This window comes from Glandiceps talaboti, chromosome 14, assembly GCF_964340395.1.
Source record: "Glandiceps talaboti chromosome 14, keGlaTala1.1, whole genome shotgun sequence".
Classification (NCBI taxonomy): Eukaryota; Metazoa; Hemichordata; class Enteropneusta; family Spengelidae; genus Glandiceps; species Glandiceps talaboti.
Genome location: NC_135562.1, coordinates 9,993,342 through 10,003,550, shown reverse-complemented (window position 1 = coordinate 10,003,550; position 10,209 = coordinate 9,993,342).

Genomic DNA, 10,209 nt, shown 5'->3' with positions numbered 1-10,209 from the left:
TTCGACAAAGCTAAAATTTCGTAACTTTTTGTGTCATCTGCAGTATCAGAGATATTACTGGCATTATTGCGTATCCTGTACTCTTCATTGGAGTCATCATTAATCTGAGTTGAGAGAATAGGAAAATAAAAAGATGAAGTCATTGGGATGCCATTTATGTATTCAATCAAATCCAACATTTCATTGTTATCGTCTCTTGATGTAAGGCATACCAAGAGATCTTGAGGGTAAAGTATATGTCCAAGAACATTCAGCTCAGCGCGACATGACACAACACGTGCAGTACAGTACAGTACAGTACAGTACAGTACAGTACAGTACAGTACAGTACAGTACAGTACAAAGATGTAGCAATACGGTAAAGTAAAAATACAGTACAGAACAATACAATACAGCACAACACCATACAGTACAGTACAGTACAGTACAGTACAGTACAGTACAGTACAGTACAGTGTACTGGACGACAAATTGAAGTACAACAGTAACGTACAGTATGCAATGTATGACACAACACAATACAATACAATACAACACAACACAACACAACACAACACAACACAATAATGATGATGATACACTGGTACTTCTTTGCGTTTGAAAAAAGACATTGCACTGCTGTAAACATAACATTCAATACAATATAATTGCAACAATAACAACAGAATACAGTATGTGTGTTCTATATCCTTTAAATATGAAATATGAAATATGAAAATAATAATTTATAAGTATAGAGACAATTAACATGCAATATACCATAGGCGACCCACGACCAACGTGGGGGGTCTATGCATATACCTACTTGATTTTCATCGTGTACTGTCGAGTAGGCTCTGTTTTCAGATCCTGCCGAAAATCCATGACTGTTATGAGAATGATAACGGGTACTAATTATCAAATAGGATACTATCGACAGAGAAGTGAAGATTAGAGAACATTTAAGAGATGTCTTCAGGTTTTTTAACACCATTTTGTCTACTACTAGTATATACGAGAACAGCTCAAATGAAAATTCCACATAGGCGATTTTCACAGCAGGCACAATGACTATGTTTTCATAGTCACAGTTGGTATAACGCCTTTTGGTGTCACTCTGTAAACAGGTTGTTGTTATTACAATTCCATTGTAGTGTACAGCCATTTTAATACATGTATATAGATTTACAATGTTTTTTTAAGTTATCAGCGAGTTTCTATTTAAAAGTTGTGATTTGGTACTATTCAAGTATGTGAATGGGTGAACGTTTCTTCTTTAAACACGTGAAACGTGAATTGGGGAATATTGGCATTATGAAGTCAAAGTTACAAATTATGGCGGTTGTTAAGTTTTATCACAGGTAAGTTACAGTTACAAATTATGGAAGTTGTTACGTTTTATCACAGGTAAGTTAAAGTTTCATCACAGGTAATTAAATAGGCCATATGGATGAGGGGCGGGTGTTTATTTTGGATTTTGGATTTATAAAACAATTTGATCATGGCTTCTTACTTGAAAAATCGATGTGAAACAACATTGGCAAAGTAATACATTGCAAAATGCTGAAAATGTGTAAAATGTTTGTTATGGTACGTACAATAACAGACATTTTTATGCATTTATTAATCTTTTGCAATACATTGAGTTACAAACAAGGACTTGGCATGTATTTTTTATTTTTCCATTTATTGAAACTGGATGATACGACTGCAAAATAAGCTCAATCTGGTTCACAAAAAGGTTTTCTTATGAGTTAAAAAAAGAACTAAAGTGATAGCAGCTGATGCACTACAGAGTAAACACCATGAGCCCACAATATCGACCTTTCACTTGTGTATAATTATAATGAATTACACCATTAATGACTAAATTGTGCTTCAGTTTATCGTGATTTCATAACATTTAAGGAAATTTAAAAATATTTTTATCAAACAGTGCAAGCGTTATCGACTCATATTATATTTTTACAACCGAAAATGAAACAGCGTTGGCAATACTAAAATATGTTATTTTAAGAGTAACAACCAACCTTAAATCAGCTGTGTCGATGATACAACAGAGTAATACAACCCGCGAAAAAACATCGATGCGTTTGCTTGCTTGTTGTAGGCAGGAATGAGATTAGGTTCATTCAAAGACATACAATGTAATGAGTGTGGGTAACTTATCAAAGTATAAACACCACAGGAGCCCAGATCCCATAACTCAGCTGTTTACTGATCAAACACTACACATAACATTGAGTACGACTGATACTGTTACATTATAACATCGGAATCCACAGATATAAGCACCCACTGTTGCTTTTGTATCAGTTGTTGATTATTTTTACCTAATTTTGTCTTTGGGTGAAGTCTTTCCTTGGTTCACTTCATTCAAGCAAACACACCGGTGTTTTTTCGCGGGATGTATCAATTGAATGTGTTCTTGATGAACTGTAATGAGGGCTACTAAAAAGCATTTATGAGTTGTTTGAATTCTACACTCTGTGTTTTGCAGTATATAACTGGTCACACTTACTCGTTGTGGTTACATGTAAGTAAGGGTAAGTGAACTCGAGTTGAGTTATAGTGCAGATGTATACTCGAGTTCATTAAGCAGCTTACACACCAATCAAATTATTAAAGATAAAATTTCTGGGCCCAGTATAGTTTAAAGCAGTTGACTAACTCCATCAAATAAAAGAGCTGAAACATCAAACTACTGAATGTGTTTGAATTATCATTTTGAATGGAAATCAAACACACCTGTGTGTGGTCACAAATTGGCCAATCGGTTTTGAGGATGTGTTCACAAATTAGCATGTCATTGCGAGAAACAGGCCAGTGATTGGCCAATTCATTTTGACCGTGTGGCACTGGAGGAACACCTGTTTCTGTCAATTTTGTGATTATGAGCTTTGCTTTTTGGATGGAAGCACGTGTAGTTGGCACTGGACGTTGAGGGGCGTTTGTAGAGATATTAATCTAGTTTGGCTTCTCCACGATTTCAGGAACAGACTGGTGAGTAAAATTGAATCCCTGTAACCTCTAAATTTTACGTCGCCTTCTAAGAATTTTGTTTTCGTCCACAAGACTTGAAATCGGCTCCGCGTGCCTCAAAATCCTACGTTGATTTCACTGACCACGTGGTTATCACTATCGTCTCTCTGTAAGTCCGATTGTTAGCAACGGTACGTACTAATTGGACATTCGATGTCATTTCATTAACAATCGATCAATGTTACGTAGTAACAAACTGTTGTTGTTGTTGTTGTTGTTGTTGTTGTTGTTGTTGTTGTTGTTGTTGTTGTTGTACAATGTGCATGTACGAGTGTGGTACGGTTTTTTCAAAACATGTATCGTATTCGCATTTTGTCTTAAAGAATGTTCGCTCCATTCAGTAACTTCTGAAATTGTCAAATTATCAGCAAGTTAGGGACACCATTTACCACAATTCTGTCAGATATTGTTCCTAACTTTCGTGTTAAAGTTATATTTTCAACCTACAAACAAGACGTCGAATTTGATCAGCACATATTCTTTGTTGCCAAGATTAAAGCGAGGTGTAGGCATTGAACTTCCCTTTTTTCTGCACACCAGAAGAACAAGTCAGAGTAACAAACTGTAAGATACAGCCGTTGATGGCGCTCTGAAGCGGTCAGACTATTTTTCGTAGGCTACTTGTTAACGTTTATTTGTTGCGAAGGAATCCACACTTTTAATTCATTACTTTATTCAAACAAGTTTTTGTGTGTCTGTGTGTGTGTGTTTGATGCATAATGGTGTTACCCATCTAAGCTAATTTTATAGAGTATCTTTTGACGTTATCAAAATTATCAATATTTTCATTATCAATATTTTCTGAAGTCAACTCAGAGCGAGAGAATTCTTTGAAGTCTTGCATGTTTCTCCCATATTTCTATAATCATGGTACTTTCTAAAATGCCACTGTCTGTTGTCTGTAAGGTCGAGACATGACTCAGTGCTAGTGGTGATAAATAGGCGAAGAATACCATATGTGTGCACATATCACACACTGTATCAGCCGTCTGCTATTTTGTACTCAATGTCACCCTTTTTATGTAAGTTGTTGTCTGGGATCCATGTGTAAGATTATACTTATTGCAATTTCAGCTGCAGACAACAGAAGTGAGTTACCATGAACATTAGAGTCCACTCATTCTTTTTCAACATGGCACGTTTTCACACAGCCTTCTCAGTCTCGGTTACCCAGGGTGTAGCCCCCTCAACGGCGAGAGTCGGGGTAACCGAGACATGAACCTAGACAAACAACCTTCTTGGATCAGACGACCGTTTGTGGCGCTATATCCAAATACTAGTATTTCAGCAGATCTACACAGCGTACACTCGAGCTGAAGTCCTGCAAACCCTGGATAAACGAGTGCCTGGTGCATGCTACCAGCGCTAATAACGATTGACGTAGCACATTTGTAGTGAAAACCCGAGTAGAAACATAGCAAATATGTGTAATTATTCGATTATCACGTAATGCAAATGGACCAACCACATTACACGCACCATGGTGTGTTAGCAATGTGATTCCGTTCCAATTATATCTGCAACATTCAAAACCCCACCTCTTATAAATCGTGTATTCAGATTGGGATACAAGAAGAAAGACAAAAACTACTTAAGCCCAATATCGTTTACTTTACTCCTCAGTTTGGATCAGCGTTGTTGGTCCCACTGTGTGACGTTTGAATGTGTCACCATTGTGTTCATTCTTACGTGAGCAATCTTTTATTATATAGCTTTATTAAAACTTACGGTCTACTCCAAATATTTCTGTAATTAACTTCTTTTGAATTTGAAAATTTACCGAGGCAAAGCACGCACGTGTCGTCAACGAACAACGGCGTCTTACATCAACCCATCTCTTTAACACATTTCTGTGCGTGATATGGACACTGTCTTTCACCAGGTTCGGTAAAGTTATGTGCCTTTTAATAATACGAAGCGCCCATTCTTATACTTGGGGACAAAAGCGAGAGGTCGCGACAACTCACTCGTGTGTGAAATTGTAAACAATACTTAGCTTTTTGGAGGCATACCATACCTGCACAGTTTTCTATAGGTCCCCTCTGTTGATGGACGGTTTCTAGGACCCCATACGATCCATCCCTTAGAATTTGCAGGACTTAATTCGTAAAGTTGTCAAAACAGCAAATCAAGAAATTATAAGATTTGTGTTCCATGACGAGTAAGCTAGTCTTCTAAGACGTACATTGTTGTGGGTTTTGTAAAGAATAAACATCTGAACAAACAAGGGTTCGTTTTGTTTTGTTGACGACGTGAACTTTTATCATTGTCGAAATTGGGACGCGTACGTTCACTATTTTAATTCGAGTTAGTTGTCACTCAAGGGCAACATTGAACTATTTGACAACATATGTTTGAATAACTTCCAACGAAGATGTTATATTTCTCATAAAAGTGTCGTCAGCATGTGCCACCTGTTGATTGATTTGGAAAATTTCTTAAATGTGTGGTTAGGCCAGCATATGGTAAATGGGATAAGTACCTTGCTATAGCATGCATGTGTTGTCAAATATCAAAAAGAGGAAAGTGTTCGGATTGGGTCCAATGTTTATTTATCTCGGTTAACTTTCCGCACAGACAACCGAAGGGGCCGGTCTGTGCCATTAGTACTAGTGTTTGTTATATCAGAGAGCAGATGCATGGAGGTGATAACATTTGTAATTACAGACATTACCAACAGTAAAATGTGAGGATAACCCCTGTGTTTCAGGTGTGCACACACCTGATGCAAATGAGTTTCCACAATTTAGCTACAACGTTTTGTGTTTCTGTTGTATGTGTACATTTAATAGTCGAGTGTGCGTTTGGTCCAAAAATGTTTAAATTGGTCACCTTAGATAATGTCAATGACATCTTGACAATGTGAACGACGAAACACTCCCGTTTTTCAAATAACTTGCTGCAAAACGTATAAGTGACTTCCTTTGTTTTACATATAAAGATATCTTATAACCAATTTGCTAAAACAGTCCCATAAACAACTCGTAAAATTGAGAAATTTTGGTATTTTCCGCGCGATAAGCAGGTGAGCGAAATCAAAACCTACTCAAGACAACTTATCAGAAAAACCGCCAATTTAAACTCGGCTAATAATACTGGCTAAAAAAATACAATATTTCGAACTTCAAGTAGGGGAGGTTAAATTCTCTACAGGGCTTTTATTTGGTGATGAAAAAGTGAGAAAGATATTGTTCAATCAATATCTTTCTCACTTTTTCATCACCAAATAAAAGCCCTGTAGAGAATTTAACCTCCCCTACTTGAAGTTCGAAATATTGTATTTTTTTAGCCAGTGAGTGAGTGAGTGAGTGAGTGAGTGAGTGAGTGAGTGAGTGAGTGAGTGAGTGTGTGTGTGTGTGTGTGTGTGTGTGTGTGTGTGTGTGTGTGTGTGTGTGTGTGAGTGAGTGAGTGAGTGAGTTTGTGAGTGATTTAAGATAAATCGATTCTGCGTTTAGTTTGTTATTTCGACAGGCACTGTTCTTTGGTCTGTACCTTGTGTTTACATGTATGTCTGTTTACTAACATGGTAGTAGGTGATTGGTTGTCATTTGTAAACTAATTAGCATACAAGTTGACAGCTTCATCATTCTATTTTGTTACACGCTATTGGGCAATCAAGTAAGAAACCTTGACTAAATGAAGAGCCTAGAATACATGTCATTGGGCAGCCATATAAGACAAATTGACTTAATGATTCGTCCAGACTAGAATTATTCCTTTGACCTTGATGATAGAATTGAAAGTGACCTTACCCCATTCAATATTATACAGGTTTAAGGTTAACATAGACAATTATAGGTCCTGTGAAAGACGAGGGTGTCAATATGGTTGTTGTTATTAGTTCTGTCAAACTGTTAGATATGTAAAACCTAGGAGAAAGAACCATTGTGATGTTTTTGTAGCAACGCTTTGTCACTGTTGTCATTTGGAATCAATACGTTATAAACAGACGTTGTGCATAATTTACTTGGTGTGAATTTTGATGCCGTTTTCAAGGCCAATGATTAGTAACCCCGTCTGTATTGGTCCAATAGGGACACTCGTACCACTCTGTGAATTCAGCCGTAGAGTTGGTGTTTTTTTTTTCATATTCATGTGAACTGAGCGGACACTGTATGCAAATGCTGTAATACCAGTAGAAATGACATTTGAAGTATTGTTATAGCATAACATTAAAATGTCTTAGTCATTCTGCAAAAGTTCAAAACAGGCGACATTTATATTTATCGAACACGCAATGTTAAAGTTTGCTTGAACTGTGTACCATATATTAGCCAATTCTGACACCTGTCCATCACCTTATTAGTCTGCGATGTTGTATTCATTTTAAAGAATTATTTTGATTAGCTTTAAATTTTAAAATAAACTTTTTCACTAGATATTTGAAACATAATTGAGTATGAAACACACAAATATACGTACATCAATATATATATATATATATATATATATATATATATATATATATATATATATATATATATATATATATATAACTCGGTGAGTATCAATCTGCTAAGACAGTGCTCTATACCGCAGTGGCAGAGCGTAATAGTTTTGTGTATATATATATATATATATATATATATATATATATATATATATATATATATATATATATATATATATATATATATATATATATATATATATATATATATATATATATATATATATATATATATATATATACTTGGTCTATATAAATAGCGATCTATGTAAGATATTTAACGTGCAATATATAAGTATATATAAAAGACAGTTAACTTGGTCAGTATGATATACAATAGTGGATAGCCAATAGAATAGCCTAAGTTGGTATATACAACATATGTAGCGTGCGTACGTGCGTAAAATAAGATATTGGACACTACACTGCACTGAATCGCTCTGATCTGCACTACACTACACTACACTACACTACACTACACTACACTACACTACACTACACTACACTACACTACACTGTGCTGCACTGCACTACACTACACTACACTACACTATACTATACTACACTGCACTACACTGCACTGCACTATACTACACTACACTACACTACACTACACTGCACTGCACTGCACTGCACTGCACTACACTACACTACACTGCACTGCACTGCACTGCACTGCTCTGCTCTGTGGTGTACTATACTATGCTACACTATATTAAATACTATGCAACATTTTAACAAACTTCGGTAATTTTACTACTTGTTTTAATAGGGACTGTGTTATTGATGGCTTTTGCAGACATTTGGATACAACCCAAATGACCCAATATGCCATATACTAGTATACTGCCATACAGTCCCCAACTGGTCCCCACGGTATCATAGATTCGATACACACGTTCTTGTTCGATACACACCCAAATATTATACCGCTGATGTCATACAAAACCCCTTCCCTCCACAACAATTCTACAAAGTGCACATACACAAAGTACTACCAATATCTACATTATATAAAGAATCCTTGTTCACTCACGTGATTTATTTACAAATACGTGCATTGAACTTGTTTGTATAGCGATTATCGTCCACAAATGTCAAAAGTTCATTGGGGAGTAATATAAACCATATAAACCCTCTAAATAGCCATTAACTGTGTTTGTTCTGTCAACTGTACGAACACTTCAAGTAAGAATGTCAAGAATTGAAAGTTGTACGATTAAAAGCGGAGTCGACGTACTTGAAAGGGTATTTATATTATCTTCAGAAGTGATGTTTCTAACTCTCAAAAACTACTCGATATAAACTCGACAATTTTTCTTTGGTCGCGACCTCCCCCCCCCCCCCCGAGATGTTATCGACATCAAGCATATTGTACGATATACCCAGGGATAGCCCTAGTAAAAGTCAATGAGCTCATCCCCGTGAAATGTTCAAAATCGTTCCACATGACTAGCCCTGTATATCTTCGCGGTATTTCGATCGTTGTTGAACTGCCAACCCCCTTTCCTTGCAGTTCTATTATACCGATAAACGATGTATACAAACTTCTATGAATGCTTCAGTAAATAGCCATTACCAAAAGAAAGATTACTGAGCTCCTTGCACTTCTCTCTGATACAATAGTTCTGTTTGTGTCGCTGCTAAAAGTTAGTCGTTTTTGTCGGTGCTTTGTACATTCTGGGTTTATGTGAATAGGGAACCCCGATGGCTAATGGTACAGGTCCCATTGATACCAAAGGTGTTTTGGGGCTGATTTTGTTTAACCCACATCATCGATGTAAGTTCCACCTCGACCAATAAGAAGCTCAACATTGGGGTCTCACAGTCTCACTTTTGAAACGCAGGCATAGCTAGAGAAAATATTAATTTTGTAATGAGCCAAAACCAAAAATTTGGTGGTAGTTTTATATTTGCCTGTCTGTCTTTTATATTTGCCTGTTTGTCTCTATGAATATATGTGTATGTATGTAAGTATGCCTCTTTGTCTCTCCCGCCCTCCCTCCCTCCCTCCCTCCCCCCTCTCTCTCTCTCTCTCTCTCTCTCTCTCTCTCTCTCTCTCTCTCTCTCTCTCTCTCTCTCTCTCTCTCTCTCTCTCTCTCTCTCTCTCTCTCTCTCATCTGCATAAATCTATTGACTCAAGTAGTATATAACAGCGTTTGAGTAATTCGATGTTAGCCTGTTTTTAGGACAGTGGATGACGACAGAATGTAATTCCCAGCATTTTCAAGGGAGTCAATAATACCTGTTTAAAAGTGTTTGTAAGTCTCTTAAAGGCACATAATTCAGTCCCAGGTTCTTGAATTAGTGCTTTCTTAGTAATATGGTCACAAAGGATGACAAAGAATAGTTCTTTTGTTCCGAACCAACTTTATAGCTCGTGACCTAAATAATCTGACATATCCTCGTAGCCTTGGTGGTCACCATAGTGTGTGTAGTTTGGTAGATGTCGTTGACCTTACTAATAAGGGTGTGTCATCCATTGAAGGTAGACTCTGATCACTGGTCACAAAGCCCCATTACCCAAAACATAACCAGGCCATCGTCAACAATAATGACATCATTATGGTTGTTTCTTGACCCCCTAATATCAAACCATTCACAAAAGTAGCATCGAACAGAGGCGTGGCAAACCAACTCTACAAGACAAGTTGACCGGTGTCATGTACTCGTACCATAAGCAGCTGTCCGCTACTTTAAGTACACTACGTGTATAACTTATCATTTAGAATATGCTT